Raw genomic sequence first — 18,451 nt, forward strand, 5'->3', positions numbered from 1 at the left:
AGAATTTTTGTTTGTTTTACATTTTTTTAGATAAACGAAACATACTAAAACTAATTTAATATAGGTAATACATAATATAAAACAACATACTATAGCTACTACGAAAAATATGCTTATCACTAAAGTATCGTCGTGCTTCCATGCTATATTCAACAAAACCAACTCGGTAGGGCCTTTAATTAGATATCGCAAATCACTTTGGCTGATTTTGTCTGCATATATATTATGTTTGAGGAATCCCTTTTTTTTGTGAGACTGGATATAGGACATTTCTTAAGTATGAATTCACATTCATGGTATATCGTTGCTATACAGGGATAATAATCTGTGCAATGTTATGGTACAGGCTACGTTAAATATGAAGTAAATGTGGAAGATATACACTGGTTATTCATTTCAATTTAATTTGATTGTTGTTTAATCGTTTACAATATTTAAAATAATTAAAGACATAAAGTTAGGGATTTCAAAAATAAATTCAGTTCTCACTGGCAGGGTGGGAAATAATAAAGTGTCATACAATAGCATTGCATTACAATGCTCATTACAAGCATTATAGGCTGCTCCGTTTGAGAAAACTCATACTCTCAAACTTTGAGAAAACACTCATTCAGTTTCGACCAACCCTGTATTAACTAAAATTAAACGTTTTGCTAGATTAATAATTTTTAACAATAATAGATTATATTAAAAAACACTTGAACATAAATTGATTTTCTGATGTCAAATCACTACAATTATACAGGGGGTGAATATTGCTATGAAATTTGAAAATAAAAACGTAATTATATTTTAAACTACTTCGTATAACATCACAAAACCTGATATTTTAAGAAATAAAACATAGAGGAGAATCCAAAAATGTAAAAATATACAGGGTGTTCCATTAAATAAAAGATAATTTTGTTTCACCCTGTCAATATGGGTGGCCCTGTATATTTGGAAATGCATTTAAATTCTGATATTATCTATACCCCAATCTCACCTAAATAAACTTTTTTCGTATCTCCTACAACAAACGACTAATTGGACTTCCCACAACCTGTATACATACAAAATCTCCGCTATAAAATTTTTTCAAAGAAAATGTTATTGGTTTTTTTAAAATACCTCCGTTAAATTTTGAAATATGAGATTTATCCAAAAACCATTACAAAGCTAAGTAAAAGTTCTATAACACTGTATTAAACATAATTTTCTAAATCCTTTATTTTTTTTAAATACAAGGTGAAAGGGCCCCGGTTACATGGTTCTCGCAGTAAAATTTAGGTTTTAAATGTTTCTATCTCGGTTATTTTTTGTCGTAAAAAAATATTAAAGAAAGAAAAAGCTTAAATAAAGTTAAAACTAAAATTTTGTTCTCTATCATTTTTTAAGTATATCGAGTATTTTTGGAGTTATTATCAAAAGAAAATGAAATTCACGAAAATTTGAAAAATTCAAATTTTTTTTAATCGTATTTTTTTTCAAAAATATGCATTCTAAACCGGTCAAAATTGTTGAAGTTATTACTCATGTTAAAATAAATAAAGTTTTAAATGGGTTACTATAAATTTTAATTTTTGTGGAAATGACGTATGTTTCATTTTTCATTCTTCCCTAAAAAATCTGAAAGGGTCCTCTTATTTCCATCATAACTTGCTTAATTTTGATGCTATCGACTTCTTATATAGCTTTTTGATAGTTACCTTTAAGTACTTTATTAAAATGTTTAATATCTATATTTAACAAAGTGCATCATTTTCCTGTTATTTAAGCTTGAATACTAAGATTTGAGTACTCGCGGAAAAAAATATACATTCAATTGCATATAACTCACTTTGTATATGTAATAAAGGATTTTTCGAATAAGGAGCTTATTTATTTTTATATTATCTTCGATTTTGGTAATAACAACTTTTTTGAAGAAACTTATGGTTTTTGAGTTATTTATGAAAAACTGCTTTGAAACATGGATTTTTTTCAGGAAAAATCAAAACTTTTGATCTTTAATAACTCAAAAACTATTGATTTATTGAAATAACTTTATATAACAAATTTTACTTATAATTTGTCCCTCTATCGATTAGTGGTATTATTTTTAATAAAATAATTTCCACCCCCGAGAAGGGGTGGCATCCCCCCCAGGGTAAAAGCGCAAGTTGGCACCATGTCACCTTTGTTTCTTGAGGTATCCTCTACATACTTACCAATTTTCATGAAAATCGATGGAGGTTCAACGAAATCGGAGGTGAAAACCTTCATTGACTCCACTAATAGACTTTGATCAGGTTTCGAGTTCAAAATTGAATAGGTCAAAACAGTCCAACATATCCTGTTGAAGTTCATCTCGAAGTGTCAGTCCTGTATCAGTAGCTAGGTCACCATCCATTCGTTTTTGACGTCGAATTCGTTTTTCGGTGGGAATGTCGTCGTCCTCATATTTTTTCGTGGCAACATCTATTGCCTCATCTATAATATTCTCACGTTTTTCTTCAATGTAAAGTGCACCTATTTTGGTCGCAGATTGATCAACGGTTATGCCTTTACTTTGAAATTCACTCTGACAAAAATTGGATTCTCTTAGAACATCATTCCAAAAGAAAAGATGACAAAGAAATGTGAAATTACACACGTCGGGCATCAATAGGGTATGTCTATATGCACTTCTGGTGTCTAAATTTTTTTTTTGATGACATAGTTCCTCAATTGCAGCAATAAAACTATCAAAATGTTCTCCCAACACTTTAACTGCAGCATAGTGAGTACTAAAACGCGTTGTAGAAAGTCGTTTAACAGATGCTTTGCTGTGTTTAATAAGCACTTCCCATCCCAGCAGCTAGTGGAAGCAGAAAAAAAATTAAAAATTTCCTCTACAGTTCTGAAAAAAGTTACTCAGGATGTATTGTTGGCAAAAGAGTGCTGCCCACAAAAATCATTGGTATAATGATCAATACATCCAACGAAAATGTTCTTTTTGTTGTTTGCTTTAAGGGTGTAGGCGCAAATTTTCGCGCCAATGTGTTTTAAATGAATTCATTTTTTTCGAATCCTGAGAAAACTAATAAGTATTTTTGAAAAATTTAAACGCATAATCAAAGATTACATTATTAGGTACCTAGGGCCGAAAGTCTCTCGAAATAACCAAAAAGTTTTTTTTGAATGAGATATTTAAAATTAAAAATCACACTAAATTTTCTCTTTTTTTTTCACCCCTGTAACTTATTAAAATAAACATTATAGAAGTTTTCAGGAACTTTCGGCCCCGGGAAATAATGCAATCTTTGATTCTGCGTGTAAATTTTCCAAAAATACTTATTCGTTTTCTCAGGACTCGAAACAAAATGTTTTTTAAAACATTTAAAACAAATTTGCGCGAAATTTTGCGCCTACGCCCTTAATAATAGCTTGTATTCCTCCATGTACGCCGCTCTTTACAGCTGCATTATTGTATCGCTGTGAACGGCACTTCATATATCAAGCTTCAATCATCAATTTCAAGCTTCTTGAGAATTTCGTTATTTAGATCAACAACTGCTTTTTTCCTTTTAACGAAAAAATCAAAGAAATGCCTCTTTGACCTAGACTTTTGTCGGTTTCGTGTGTTTACAAAATAATATCAAATTGTATTTTGATTATAAAGTGGGTAGAGTTACAAATTAACGATTCATTCTTTTGTGAGCGGGTCTCTCGGGTGTCACCCCCGAAAGGGTGACACCCGGAGCGGACCGCCCCCTCCGCCCCACCCTAGCTACGCCACTGCATACCAGCAATTTAAATAGTAAGGGAGGGTGGGGCACATTCAGCCCCATAATTGTTTTTAGTTAAAAAATAATTCAAAAAATGGTTCATTATATTTAACTTACAAACAAAAAAGTAAAATTTGCACTTTTGTCCATTTAAACAATAAAACAATTTTGTTGAATATATTTTAGTTTTTTTTAATAAATAATAATAAGGGGACTTGAGCTCGTAATTGATATACTATAAGAAGTTTTCACTTGTGTCGGCACTCCCACGAGTGCCCTAAATTTTTTTATTTCATTTTCCATTTCTTCCAATCGCTGTTTTTCATGAGTTTCTGTATAAATTCTAGATTTTCTTTGGTTTGCTTTAATTTTTCTTTTTTATCTTGACGTTTTTCAACTATTGGGAAAGGCCTTAAAGGAGTGATACACACGCGAGTAAGTACGCGAACTTATGGCTCGACGACCTTTTTCGTGCGTGTATCACAGCAAGTACGCGTACTTTAAGTCCGCCGAGTAAGTACGCCGTCGATCCAACAAGTTTGAAATCTTACTCGTAACCCGTACGTGTATCACTGCCATGAGCCGCGAGCCTCGAGCCATCATGTTATTGCGTTTAAAGTTACACTTATATTTTCACTAATTAAGCAAATTGCCTAGAAATAATTCAAGTAGTGAGTATTTGTATGTGCAAAATGTGGATTATTGTGGAATATTAATTAGGTGAACATCCGTTGTCTAGGGTGAATATTAATTAGTCTAATTAACACTATTTGAGTAAAAAAGAGGAGGGGAACATATGATATTGTACTAGCAAAATGAGGAACGATTATGCATTAACGAAAATCAGTGACCATGATAATTATACGCCATTAGAAGGAATCCATGATTCTCTAACACCAACCTAATATATGAAGTGTTTTATAAAAAGTAAGCCAATGTGTATTTAAAAATATATTCTTGACTGTTCCTTGCATGAGTACATATCTCAAGATCTGAAATAACAGTCGAATGCACACGTAGCTCGAGCAATTCTTCATAAACTATTCTTTGTTGATTATTAACCAAGATTTGCAATATATGATAATTGTAACACACATGCAAAAAGCAGCTACCGGAATTCCGTAAAGTATTGTGACCTGCTAAGGACCACCTGCTCGCGGAACGATGGCAAGGATGCGGTGAATAAATTAAGAAATATTTCCCTCTTAATCGACGTAGTTACACATGCAGACACTTAGTGAGAAGCGAATGCCGTAAAAAAGATGCAAATTATGGTTTCCAATCTACTGAAATAAAAACTTCATGCATTCGAACAGTAATAATTAAAAAATACGCGTGTTTCACTACAATGTATTGTATAATTGTATAAATTAAAAAAATAAATTAAAATAAAAGCACCCAGCCATGATCTAAGATTTAGTTGGATATCATAGTACATGCATTTTTAAAGATTGGTACTGTGGTAGTAAAACACACTAGGGGGGTGCGGCATACATTTCATTGGTTGGCCACCTGCTCATGGGTAATAAAGCGTATTAAAAAAGCAGGGATTTTAAAATTTGGACCCAACCCATTCCACTAAGCTATAAAACCGTAGGTACTACCCCCCACTAAAGTAGTTTGACTAATATTGCCTTGTTCGTACCCTAAATGAAAGAAAAACTTGCTGTACCGGTATGTGCGAGGTCAAGTCGTAAAATTATAAATCATTTAAAAATGTCACCTGATGTGATGACTCCTAGTGGGGTTAAAAACATAGAAAACAGCTTAAACCGTAGTTGTGAAGTGATTTCGGGTGATTCTAACGCTCACCGCCCCATAGAGTACAAAGTGTTTGAACAAGAAGTTATGGCGTCTTCCACCCCCATAACAAAATACGATGATGTGTCATCAGCATCAGAAGGTGAAGAAGAAAAACTCAATAATGTTGATGTGTCAATTCATAGTGAAGATTTCAATGAGAGCATGGAAGAAGAGGAACTTAATACAACAACCAATTATGATAGCATAGATGAAAATGTGAAAAAGACAGATGTGGAATATAACCAGTTATTAAAAAAGTTCGTAATCGATAATAAACGTTATTTAAAAGAACACAAATTACAGCGATTGGTGTTAATAAAAAAAATTAGTGGGTATGAACAAAGACGGTTAAGGGCGATAGAAAGCCTAAAAAAAGTGGAAGCAAACATGGTGCTTGCTAATAAAATCCTAACGTCGGTTTTGATTACGCAACCGGAAAAAAATCTTAAAACATGACAAGTGAACAAAAAATAGTACGGGATGTGCTTAAAAAGTCGGTTTTAAAAATCAGACGCGAGAACAAAATGCGCCGTCGGCTTGGATTACGAAAAGTGATAAAAACATCGGGTTTAAAATGGACATAGTGAATAAAAAACTAGTACGGGGGTGTTTAAAAAAGTGAACGTTAGTATTTGACTTCCTAGTGAAATCTTAACGGCGGTTTGGATTACGAAAGTGAGAAAAAACATCGTGTTTTAAAATGGCTATAGTGAACAAAAAAAAAACTAGTACGGGGGTGCTTAAAAAGCATTTATATTGTGTGTATTGTATTGTTTAACTTTCATTTTGGGATATGTATGCAAAAATCAACAAGGTAATATTAATAAAATAAATACTTTAAATAATATTTCAGTTCTTTTCTTAACCCACTCCAGACTTTTCTGTGTTGTTTTTTAACTATCTAAATTAATAACATTGTGTTATTGGTTTAAATAGGTAAACACACATATATTAAAAAAATGTTTAACAATATTAACAAAATACATATTTTAGATAAGATTTGGTTTAACTCACAAATGACTTCCAAAAAATTTCTTTAAGCAAAGAATGAAAAAAAAACGAGAAATACAATAAAAACTGTAAAATCACTCAAAACCAACCAAAAACAGTGAAAAATAACTGATTACATATCCAATGGATGTAATCAAAGAAAAACGAGAAAATTGATGAAATACAATAAAAACTGTAAAATCACTCAAAACCAACCAAAAAACATTGACAAATAACTGATTACATATCCAATGGATGTAATCAAAGAAAAACGAGAAAATTGATGAAATACAATAAAAACTGTAAAATCACTCAAAACCAACCAAAAAACATTGACAAATAACTGATTACATATCCAATGGATGTAATCAAAGAAAAACGAGAAAATTGATGAAATACAATAAAAACTGTAAAATCACTCAAAACCAACCAAAAACAGTGAAAAATAACTGATTACATATCCAACGGATGTAATCAAAGAAAAACGAGAAAAAGACCAAAAAAATATGGTAAAAAACAATAAAACTGTAAAATCACTCAAAACCAACCAAAAAACATTGACAAATAACTGATTATATATCCGACAGACGTTATCAAAGGATAAATGAGACAAAAGACCGAAAATTGATGAAATACAATAAAACTATGTAAAATTCACTCAAAACGAGAAAAACGTTGATAAATAACTGATTACATATCCAAAAGATGTAATCCAAAAACCGAGAAAAAAGAGACCAAAAATATGGTAAAATACAATAAAACTGTAAAATCACTCAAAACGAGAAAAACGTTGATACATAACTGATTACATATCCAAAAGATGTAATCCAAAAAAAAAACGAGAAAAAAGAGACCAAAAATATGGTAAAATACAATAAACCTGTAAAATCACTCAAAACCAACCAAAAAACATTGACAAATAACTGATTATAGTTACAACGATTAAAGGATAAATGAGACAAAAGAGACCGAAAAATATGGTAAAATACAATAAAACTGTAAAATCACTCAAAACCAACCAAAAACAGTGAAAAATAACTGATTATATATCCAACGGATGTAATCAAAGAAAAACAAGAAAATTGATGAAATACAATAAAACTGTAAAATCACTCAAAACCAACCAAAAAAACATTGACAAATAACTAATTAATAGTTACAACCATCAAAGGATAAATGAGACAAAAGACCGAAAATTGACGAAATACAATAAAACTATGTAAAATTCACTCAAAACGAGAAAAACGTTGATAAATAACTGATTACATATCCAAGAGATGTAATCAAAGGATAAATGAGACAAAAGGCCTAGAATATGGTAAAATACAATAAAACTGTGAAAAATGTACTCTAATACGTAAAAATCCGTCAAAAAAAAAACGCTGACAAATAACTGATTATATATTCGACAGACATAATCAGACAAACGAGTCAAAAAAGACCGACAACCAGTGAAATATGTTAAAATATACATATACAGGGTGAAGGGAAAAGAGTACATCTAAAAAAGGTCGTTGTGAAAAATTATATGTTCAGGCCAGTTTGGTGGTGGTATGAGATACATTGCATGTACTGATGGTAAAAACCATTTACATAGACGAATAGGAGATAGACTTTTAGGTAAACCTTATTCCCATTATGAGAGAAAAGTATTCAAATCAGAGTGGATACATTCGAGAAGAGTGTTCTGTATAGGTATACACAAAGAAATTTCTAATATACAAAGAAAAATATACATCAGAGAATGAACTACGCATTAAATCAACCTACAAGTGTGAAAAAAAAAGGTGAAAAAAGACATACAAAGAAAAATTGTTTCAGAAAAGAAAAAAATTACTGAGCTAATGAAGTTAGGTTTAAATAAAACGATGGAATTTCAAAGAAAAACAATATTAAAAATTATTAGAGCCGTTTTAATTTTTTAATAAATAAATAATACAAAATATCTTGGTATTTTTATTTTGAACCACAAAAACACTTTTCGAATTGACCCACATAATTTATATTGAATTTGTTCTCAAAGGATGACCCAAATATCCATTACACTGCTCCATTGTCCAAGGTTGGTTTCTATCTAATGCTGCAATTATCCATCTGGATTCAACATGCTGTTAAGACCATCTATCATATGAGGTTTTCCTCTCATAAGGAAAAACAGTAGACCATCTTTGATCTGCTTAATAACGTGACCTACAAATTTCCATTTAAGTTTAGAATATATCGAAAAAAAAGATATGGATGTCTCAGAAGTTAAACAGTGCAAGTCACATTCTCCTTAAAAATAACCTATGAGATATAACACTTATTATTATATAATAGTATTATTATTTCCTTGTCTGTATTTATAAATATTTACACATATTATGAAAAATAAAGACATTTTATTTGTTTTTAATAACTACTTATATTTCTGCAACTATTGTTAGAAACATCTTAGTATCTCATTTAAACACTTATTGACTTACACCGATTGGTCTGCTGAGACATCAATATATTATGTCACAGAACAAACAGAATAAAAAAAAAAAGAAACAGAAAGTTGATGTTAAGAAATTGGGTAATATTTATAGAACATTTGATGCGGAACGAGGTGTAATATTGATCCATTTATCACTAAATTTTTATAATCAAGAGTGTTGTGTATTGTAATACATAATATACATTATTTATGTATAAAGAGGATGAAGCAGCATGAACTAACATAATACTCACAACGTTCACTAACATTAACACATGTCACAAATATTGTGAAAATAGGAGTAACTAAACAAAAAGATGCAGTAAAAATAGTAAAATAAAAAGAAGTGGATGGTTAAATATGATGCCAGTAGTAAACATTGATGAAATATAAGAATAAAAAATAAATGTATAGATAAAAACTAGTTAAAGTCTCAACAGATTATCGTGTAGGTAGAATTTTTCTACATATGTCTCCAACCCGTAATTAAACATAAGCCCCAATCCAATAGACATAAAAACAGAACAACAGAGTAAAAAGTAAAAACCAATTTAATGTTAATCATGGGGTAAAAAAGAAGGTCTAAGTATAATTGCCACTAATCCTGTATTATTTAAATTAGTCACAAAAAATCTAAGTTATTTGAAAAATAACACATTGTAAGTGGATTATCAATATTTGAACTTACTTTGAAAAAATATAATCTTAGAACTGGAACAGATATGTGTATACAATTTGTTAAAGGTTAAATGTAGCAATAATCTAAATAAAACTTTATTTACTTGGTCGAAAAATTACTTTTATTTCCTTTATTGATTAAAAGACAACTTTGTATGTTGAAAATAGCTTATCAAGAATATATTTTTACCCCTAGTTTGCAATGTAAGATTATTTGAAGGATATTTGAAAAACATGTTGTTATTAAATTATCTACATACTTCAAAATATGCAATTGCATGTTAAAAAAGCAATATTTAAAAGGATAACGAAATAAAGTCTTTTTAGGTAGTAACTTTAAAATATAAATCTATCATATAACACATTACAATAAGCTATGGTAAAAAAGCCCACTGAAGACAGAATAACTGGGTCCAAATGGTATATATCAGATATGCTAAACTTATGAATAATTTTTTTGTTACTACACTATTTTGTAATACGTTAGTTAGAAGCTTTTATATTACAAAAAACTTATATATTTTTATATATTATTAAAAAAATATAGTTAACACATCAATCTAAACTCACCATAAATCAAATTTTATGACTTGTCCTGATCAACTTAATCCATTAGATTTGGAAGAATGTAGAACAAGTTGCAAATTGTCTGTAAAGATAAAATTTTTCCAGTTTTCCCTACATTTTATTTTCCTGCATTTACTTCTAGCATGTTATACCTAAAAATAGATTACCATCAACTAATAAATGTATACATACAAGAAACAAAAACTGAAAGTTAGTTTACAAAAAAAAATCATAACACTGTAAATTCTATTAAAAATTAATAAATAACATTAGTCTTGTCAACCGTAAAAGTAAAAAATGGCGGGTCCTCGAGTTATGACTCTTACATATCTATGCTTTTTAAACAAGTATGGTGTTTATTTTTATGCTTTTGTAGACAACTATTGTGTGTCTTGTAATTATTATCAATAACATGTGACACAACATGTGTATAGGCTTATTAATGTGAGAATAGTTAAAGAAATACAAATATATACAATCCTAAATTTGAAACATCAACCAATTATTTTCAACAAAAAAAATGCAAAAGTTTTTTTTGGAGTATAGTTATAAAAATAACCTAGACGTGTATTATTATTTTCAACCATGATTTTTGGGCTAATCAGCAAATTATTTCTATGTGTTCTTTTTTGCTTATTCATCATAATATAGTTTTATATAAATCTCAAGCTTTTACTATAAAAACACCACTTGATTTAAATACGTTAAATCGAAATACCAGAAAAAGGTACAATGTTTTTTTCAAAAGTACTATTTTATTTTGTTTTATTAACTGTGTGTTTGTCGTTTAATGTTTATAGAACACCATTTCATAAGGTTAATCAGATTATAACATGGCGTGCATTCAATTCTTCATTATTGATGTCAAAAAGTCTTTATGCAGCAATTAAGACATGGACACAGATCACAGGAATCAAGTTTAAAGAAATTAACAATACAGAGGAAATACCAGTACTATCTATAGTGTTTGAATCCCATCACCATAAAGTAAATGGATTATGTTTACCTTCAAGTGACTGTGAGTTATTTTTTAATGTCCAAGATAATAAAAATGAGATAGCACATACAATAATATTAAAGGATGAGACTTTACAAGAGATATGGTGTGGTGAAATACATGTTTTAAAAAATGTTACATGGAATTTGGAAATTAATCAATTTAATTTACCAGGTTTTAATCTTCAATTAATAATAGCCCATCAAATTGGTCATTTTTTAGGGTTGGCTGATAATCGGAACTACAACTCTATAATGAACCGATTTTATTTAAATCGTTTCGGATATGAACCAACAAACGATGATATAAATGGAATGGAGTATCTATATAAAAATGGGACCACTAAACCTCAACATAATTTGAATTTTTCAGTATTTTCTAATCGTAAGCACCATGTATATGGAATTTTTAAAAATACCTCTAATAGTTTCAAATTTTATTCATTAAATTAAAAAACGTGTTTTAACTTTTTTATGTTAATCTCACCTGTATCATATTTTAAAATTTTTTCTATAAATGTATAAAGTTCAGATTAAATAACCTAATAATCCATTTTTTAAAAAATTTTTACTCAAAAATTGTAAATTAACCTGCAAAGATGTGTATAGAGAATGTGAGAGAAATGTGAGCGATAATCAATGAGGAAGAGGGGTATTATTTTTTAAAAATATTAAAAAAAAAGGAATAAACATACATGGGGGGATACTCAAACGTTTTAAAATATTATGTATGCTAAGGGTTTGCACTGACTTTGAAAATTCACAAGATAAATGTTTTCATGTAGTTGGCTGTATGCCATGTAATACAAAAAGAGTAAAATCATGTAGGAACAGTAGGATTTGACTTTTAAATGTTATAACTAGAGATGGAGATAGTGTGATGGTTGTATATAAACACTAATAACACCAAAGTAATGGGTGTTAACATACACCAAATGTTAACATTAATATTTTTACACCTGTACAACAATTTTAGTATGTATGTCGGTTGGTGAATAACAAACAATCTTGGTTCAAAGTGTTTATATAGAGTTTATAAATAGAGTGTTAGAGAACTACCTTATGGTTTAATATTCAAGACCAATCTGTAGAAAACATTCATTTATTCCATATTGCTACACTGAGTGGAAACATAAACTCTCAGAATGAAAAGTATGAGGTGTATAGAAGCCTTTGAGATGTCTGTTTTTGAAGGATGTTGAATATTACCATATATTGTATTGTGTGTGTATATTATACTTTAATTACCTTACAATTGCTGCTAGTTATATTTTCACTGCAGTGTGCCCTCAACACTTTTTATAATATAAGCAAATATATTTTTAAAAAGGTTTTTGTTCATATTTTAATACATGTGTTAAAAAATAACCTTATTCTACCATCACTCATCACTCACTATGAAGTTGGGTTCAATCAGGTGACATGGAATAAATGGGTAAAGCAGTTGTCAACTGTCAGTAATTTCTTTTAAGTTTTAAATTATTCACTGTAACTATACTAAAAAATAATAATACTAAACTTATGTAATTTTTTATTATTAAATAATCCATTTTTTATATTAGAAATATATTTTTACAATTTCAAATAGTAATGTTTTTAGTTTCATTTCTTTCTTACAGATGGCGCTTTTCAGTTTGATTTACCGCACTTCTTTAAAAGCTGATGTAGGGTGTTAAGAGAACTTAGTGTTACTTAGTTTTTTAAGTTTCCATCTACAATATAAAGTAAGTATCATTTACAAAATAATAATAATAATTATCATTTTTATTATTTATGTTTTATATTTATTCTATTAAAACCATATGATATAAAATTGTTAATGTTTACCTTTATATAAATATATAAATTTACTAATTCACTAAAATTCTTTGACAATCTCTATCACAATCTATTAAACAAGGTGCTGGTGAACTTTGTGGTTTAGTAAAATTTTGAACACATTCAAATAACTTTTTATGACACATTTTATTTCTTCTTGTAATTTGTCTTTTAGCCTTTGCACAATCATCTAACAAATAATTACACCCTGACACATCTGTTTCCAATTCAGAGATATTAAGCTGTTGCTCACGAAACTCTATCATAAAATTAATATATTTTCTATTCACATTCGTAATTTCTTTAGTTTTATTTTGTATGGTTTCTTCTAATTTTAAAATTGATGTTCCCAGATGAGCATATATTTTGCGTACTTCTTCTTGATGAGCGGTTTGGATTGCTCTTCTGTCAAATGTGTTTCGGTCTGTTAAATTATTAAGGAGAGATTGGTAATATTTTTCTTTCATTTCCAGTTCATAAACTTTATCTAAGTAAAGTTTGGTGCAGTTATTTACCAAATAAAAGTTTTTTATGTAATCTACTGCTGTTGATTGTTTAGGCGAAATAACTTCGACGTTAATTTCATTTGTTATTTTATTAAGTTTTGTTAATTGAAAACTTTCAGATTGCACTAATATACATAAACTAACTGTAACTAGTAACGTGAAAAAAAACCGCCATGATTACACCATAAAAATAAATTATACTAACTTAAATAATGATTAGTATATATTTATAGTAAATAATTTGTTGAATTAGCATTTTAATTATCATTAAAAAATATGTTTTATCACACCAGCGATTGTTTTTATTATTTAAAAAGTTAATTACTTCTATTGAGAAGAATGTTCATTTTTTTATTTTAGTTTTATTTAATATTTTATTTTTCGTCTTATTCTTATTTTTGAGGGTAATATTAATTTTAGTGTATAGAGTGATATTATTGAGGTTTCTATCTTTAATTAAAAAATGAATTTAATCCAATAAAAATTTTAAAAAGAGCCGATATTAAAAAGTTTAAATACTTGGGGGGTCTGCTTAATTAAATAGCCTTTGTGTTATGCAAAAATATTTCTATAACAAGGATATTCTAATGGTGGCTAGGAGAAATGTTTCAATACCTTAAATTTTTCCCTTAAACCGAGGGTGTTCCTATGCCAACAATGGTAATAAGCGGGATGTACTACATAACACATTTTTTTAATTAAAAAAAATAATCTACTTTTAATTTTATATTGTTTACAGAAAAACATGTGTTCCATCCCAACCATATTTACAAACGAGGATGAGTATTTAGCATATTTATTATGCTTGACGAAAGTCCCTCAACCTGACCGTTAGTATAATTAAAAAATATAATAATATATGCTTTATTTAACTAATTTTTAGGTAGAGAATTTCATGTAACATTGGTAATTCGGGGTAATGTGGAGGTGTGTCCGAGTTATACCACCCTCGTGAATATGGTATGGAACAATAAAAACATCACATGTTTTTATAAAGTGGTGGATGATAATCGACTATCCATCATAATAAGGTAATTTTTTTTTGTTTAATATATAATGTTTAATTTAAATTTATTTTATTTTTTTTTTCAGGCTATATCCCATATAAAAGGAGTATTTTCTCTATATATGTTCTTTTTCACTATAGCAATTTATTATTATTTATATTTATTATTATTTTATTTTTATTTTCTACTAATACTAAACAAATAAAATTATCAGAATTCATTCGTTTTTCTTTCTTAGTGTCATTTATAGTTACACAAAAAGATGTTTTATCGTTAATAACAATTTATTGATATAATCTGCGATAGTTAGCTTATTTAGGATATACAGTATTTCTACTTTTTGGAGTCAATTCGGATTTATCAGAGTTAAAAAATGTATATAATATATACAACACTTATAAAAATGTAAATAACAAGTTTATTCTAGCATCAGTTTCAAACGGTTTGAAACTGATGCTAGAATATATAAACTTATTATATCATGCGTATACTACCATACAATACACTCGTATAAAAATAAGAAGAAAATTCTATACTAATATTCTATACTAATTCTATTCTAATATTATAAAAATCAAGACCATAGAGGTATATATTGACATAGAAAGAGTATCATTCAAAGCAAAGTGGCGACACCATCTTTCTTCTTTGGATTAGTGCTGTTTCACTCTTACGCATATTAAGCTGAGACAGTTGTCCTCTTCTTCCGTGTATATACTCACACCTTAATGTCATCTTAGTTTCTCGGTACGATGTGTTAGAAAAAGATAGCGCAAACCAGTCGAAGAGACCGGAAGAGATCTTGTCGTCAGGACGCGTATAGTGAGGGCTCTCTCTATGCTAATATTAACTCTATGATCAAGACCTTATTATGAAACGCTTATTTACAAATGATTAAAAAAGAAGAAAATTCTAGGAAACTTTACGTTATAAAATTCCAACACCCCCTACACACAAAATAGAAAAAAACAATGTTAGCACCATCTAGTTTTCTATTCTATCATTACTTAAAATCTAACCAAATTATTATGTTTATGAGTTTTATGATGCCCTTAGATTTTTCATGTTGTAAGGTTTTAGAGCATAAAGGGTGTATTTATCAAGTTTTGGGAAAAATTTTGTTTAAAGTTCTAGACCAAATTAAAAAATTTAGGTAAGTACTACTTAGCCTGTTTTCAATTGCATAATATCATGTTCCTGTAAGTTTGCATAGGAAGTATGAAGTCACCATGTTTTCTATGTGTTTAGAGATCCTTTATTTGTATTTAACCTAATTTCCTAGAAAATTGTAATTTACCATTACGGTTGACAAGACTAATGTTATTTATTAATTTTTAATAGAATTTACAGTGTTATGATTTTTTTTGTAAACTAACACTTTCAGTTTTTGTTTCTTGTATGTATACATTTATTAGTTGATGGTAATCTATTTTTAGGTATAACATGCTAGAAGTAAATGCAGGAAAATAAAATGTAGGGAAAACTGGAAAAATTTTATCTTTACAGACAATTTGCAACTTGTTCTACATTCTTCCAAATCTAATGGATTAAGTTGATCAGGACAAGTCATAAAATTTGATTTATGGTGAGTTTAGATTGATGTGTTAACTATATTTTTTTAATAATATATAAAAATATATAAGTTTTTTGTAATATAAAAGCTTCTAACTAACGTATTACAAAATAGTGTAGTAACAAAAAAATTATTCATAAGTTTAGCATATCTGATATATACCATTTGGACCCAGTTATTCTGAGTCTTCAGTGGGCTTTTTTACCATAGCTTATTGTAATGTGTTATATGCTAGATTTATATTTTAAAGTTACTACCTAAAAAGACTTTATTTCGTTATCCTTTTAAATATTGCTTTTTTAACATGCAATTGCATATTTTGAAGTATGTAGATAATTTAATAACAACATGTTTTTCAAATATCCTTCAAATAATCTTACATTGCAAACTAGGGGTAAAAATATATTCTTGATAAGCTATTTTCAACATACAAAGTTGTCTTTTAATCAATAAAGGAAATAAAAGTAATTTTTCGACCAAGTAAATAAAGTTTTATTTAGATTATTGCTACATTTAACCTTTAACAAATTGTATACACATATCTGTTCCAGTTCTAAGATTATATTTTTTCAAAGTAAGTTCAAATATTGATAATCCACTTACAATGTGTTATTTTTCAAATAACTTAGATTTTTTGTGACTAATTTAAATAATACAGGATTAGTGGCAATTATACTTAGACCTTCTTTTTTACCCCATGATTAACATTAAATTGGTTTTTACTTTTTACTCTGTTGTTCTGTTTTTATGTCTATTGGATTGGGGCTTATGTTTAATTACGGGTTGGAGACATGTAGAAAAATTCTACCTACACGATAATCTGTTGAGACTTTAACTAGTTTTTATCTATACATTTATTTTTTATTCTTATATTTCATCAATGTTTACTACTGGCATCATATTTAACCATCCACTTCTTTTTACTTTACTATTTTTACTGCATCTTTTTGTTTAGTTACTCCTATTTTCACAATATTTGTGACATGTGTTAATGTTAGTGAACGTTGTGAGTATTATGTTAGTTCATGCTGCTTCATCCTCTTTATACATAAATAATGTATATTATGTATTACAATACACAACACTCTTGATTATTTATAAAAATTTAGTGATAAATGGCTCAATATTACACCTCGTTCCGCATCAAATGTTCTATAAATATTACCCAATTTCTTAACATCAACTTTCTGTTTCTTTTTTTTATTCTGTTTGTTCTGTGACATAATATATTGATGTCTCAGCAGACCAATCGGTGTAAGTCAATAAGTGTTTAAATGAGATACTAAGATGTTTCTAACAATAGTTGCAGAAATATAAGTAGTTATTAAAAACAAATAAAATGTCTTTATTTTTCATAATATGTGTAAATATTCATAAATACAGACAAGGAAATAATAATACTATTATATAATAATAAGTGTTATATCTCATAGGTTATTTTTAAGGAGAATGTGACTTGCACTGTTTAACTTCTGAGACATCCATATCTTTTTTTTTTCGATATATTCTAAACTTAAATGGAAATTTGTAGGTCACGTTATTAAGCAGATCAAAGATGGTCTACTGTTTTTCCTTATGAGAGGAAAACCTCATATGATAGATGGTCTTAACAGCATGTTGAATCCAGATGGATAATTGCAGCATTAGATAGAAACCAACCTTGGACAATGGAGCAGTGTGATGGATATTTGGGTCATCCTTTGAGAACAAATTCAATATAAATTATGTGGGTCAATTCGAAAAGTGTTTTTGTGGTTCAAAATAAAAATACCAAGATATTTTGTATTATTTATTTATTAAAAAATTAAAACGGCTCTAATAATTTTTAATATTGTTTTTCTTTGAAATTCCATCGTTTTATTTAAACCTAACTTCATTAGTTCAGTAATTTTTTTCTTTTCTCAAACAATTTTTCTTTGTATGTCTTTTTTCACCTTTTTTTTTCACACTTGTAGGTTGATTTAATGCGTAGTTCATTCTCTGATGTATATTTTTCTTTGTATATTAGAAATTTCTTTGTGTATACCTATACAGAACACTCTTCTCGAATGTATCCACTCTGATTTGAATACTTTTCTCTCATAATGGGAATAAGGTTTACCTAAAAGTCTATCTCCTATTCGTCTATGTAAATGGTTTTTACCATCAGTACATGCAATGTATCTCATACCACCACCACACTGGCCTGAACATATAATTTTTCACAACGACCTTTTTTAGATGTACTCTTTTCCCTTCACCCTGTATATGTATATTTTAACATATTTCACTGGTTGTCGGTCTTTTTGACTCGTTTGTCTGATTATGTCTGTCGAATATATAATCAG

General features: G+C 28.6%; 1 protein-coding gene and 1 long non-coding RNA gene across 4 annotated transcripts in view; one reads left to right on the plus strand and one right to left on the minus strand.

Annotated features, from left to right (window-relative positions):
- The window catches only part of LOC126890791 (zinc finger protein 271-like), a 54,406-nt gene that overhangs the window by 9,430 nt on the left and 26,525 nt on the right, over positions 1–18,451 (plus strand). The window contains exons 2-6 of one of the 3 annotated variants that reach the window (XR_007700462.1): positions 12,840–12,944; positions 14,284–14,374; positions 14,428–14,575; positions 14,637–16,136; positions 17,656–17,953. The exons of 1 other annotated variant lie outside the window; for it this stretch is intronic. The gene's annotated coding sequence lies outside the window, so the exon portion shown is untranslated. Of the gene's footprint in view, positions 1–12,839; positions 12,945–14,283; positions 14,576–14,636; positions 16,137–17,655; positions 17,954–18,451 lie in introns of those variants that run through there. One more of the 3 variants, XR_007700461.1, reaches the window with a different exon arrangement.
- On the minus strand, positions 8,414–11,138 carry LOC126890798 (uncharacterized). Its single transcript, XR_007700467.1, has 2 exons — positions 10,228–11,138; positions 8,414–8,711 (listed from the first exon to the last, which is right to left on the minus strand). It is a non-coding gene; the product is annotated as an uncharacterized LOC126890798 (long non-coding RNA).

This window comes from Diabrotica virgifera, chromosome 8 (genome assembly GCF_917563875.1).
Source record: "Diabrotica virgifera virgifera chromosome 8, PGI_DIABVI_V3a".
NCBI classification, from domain to species: Eukaryota; Metazoa; Arthropoda; class Insecta; order Coleoptera; family Chrysomelidae; genus Diabrotica; species Diabrotica virgifera.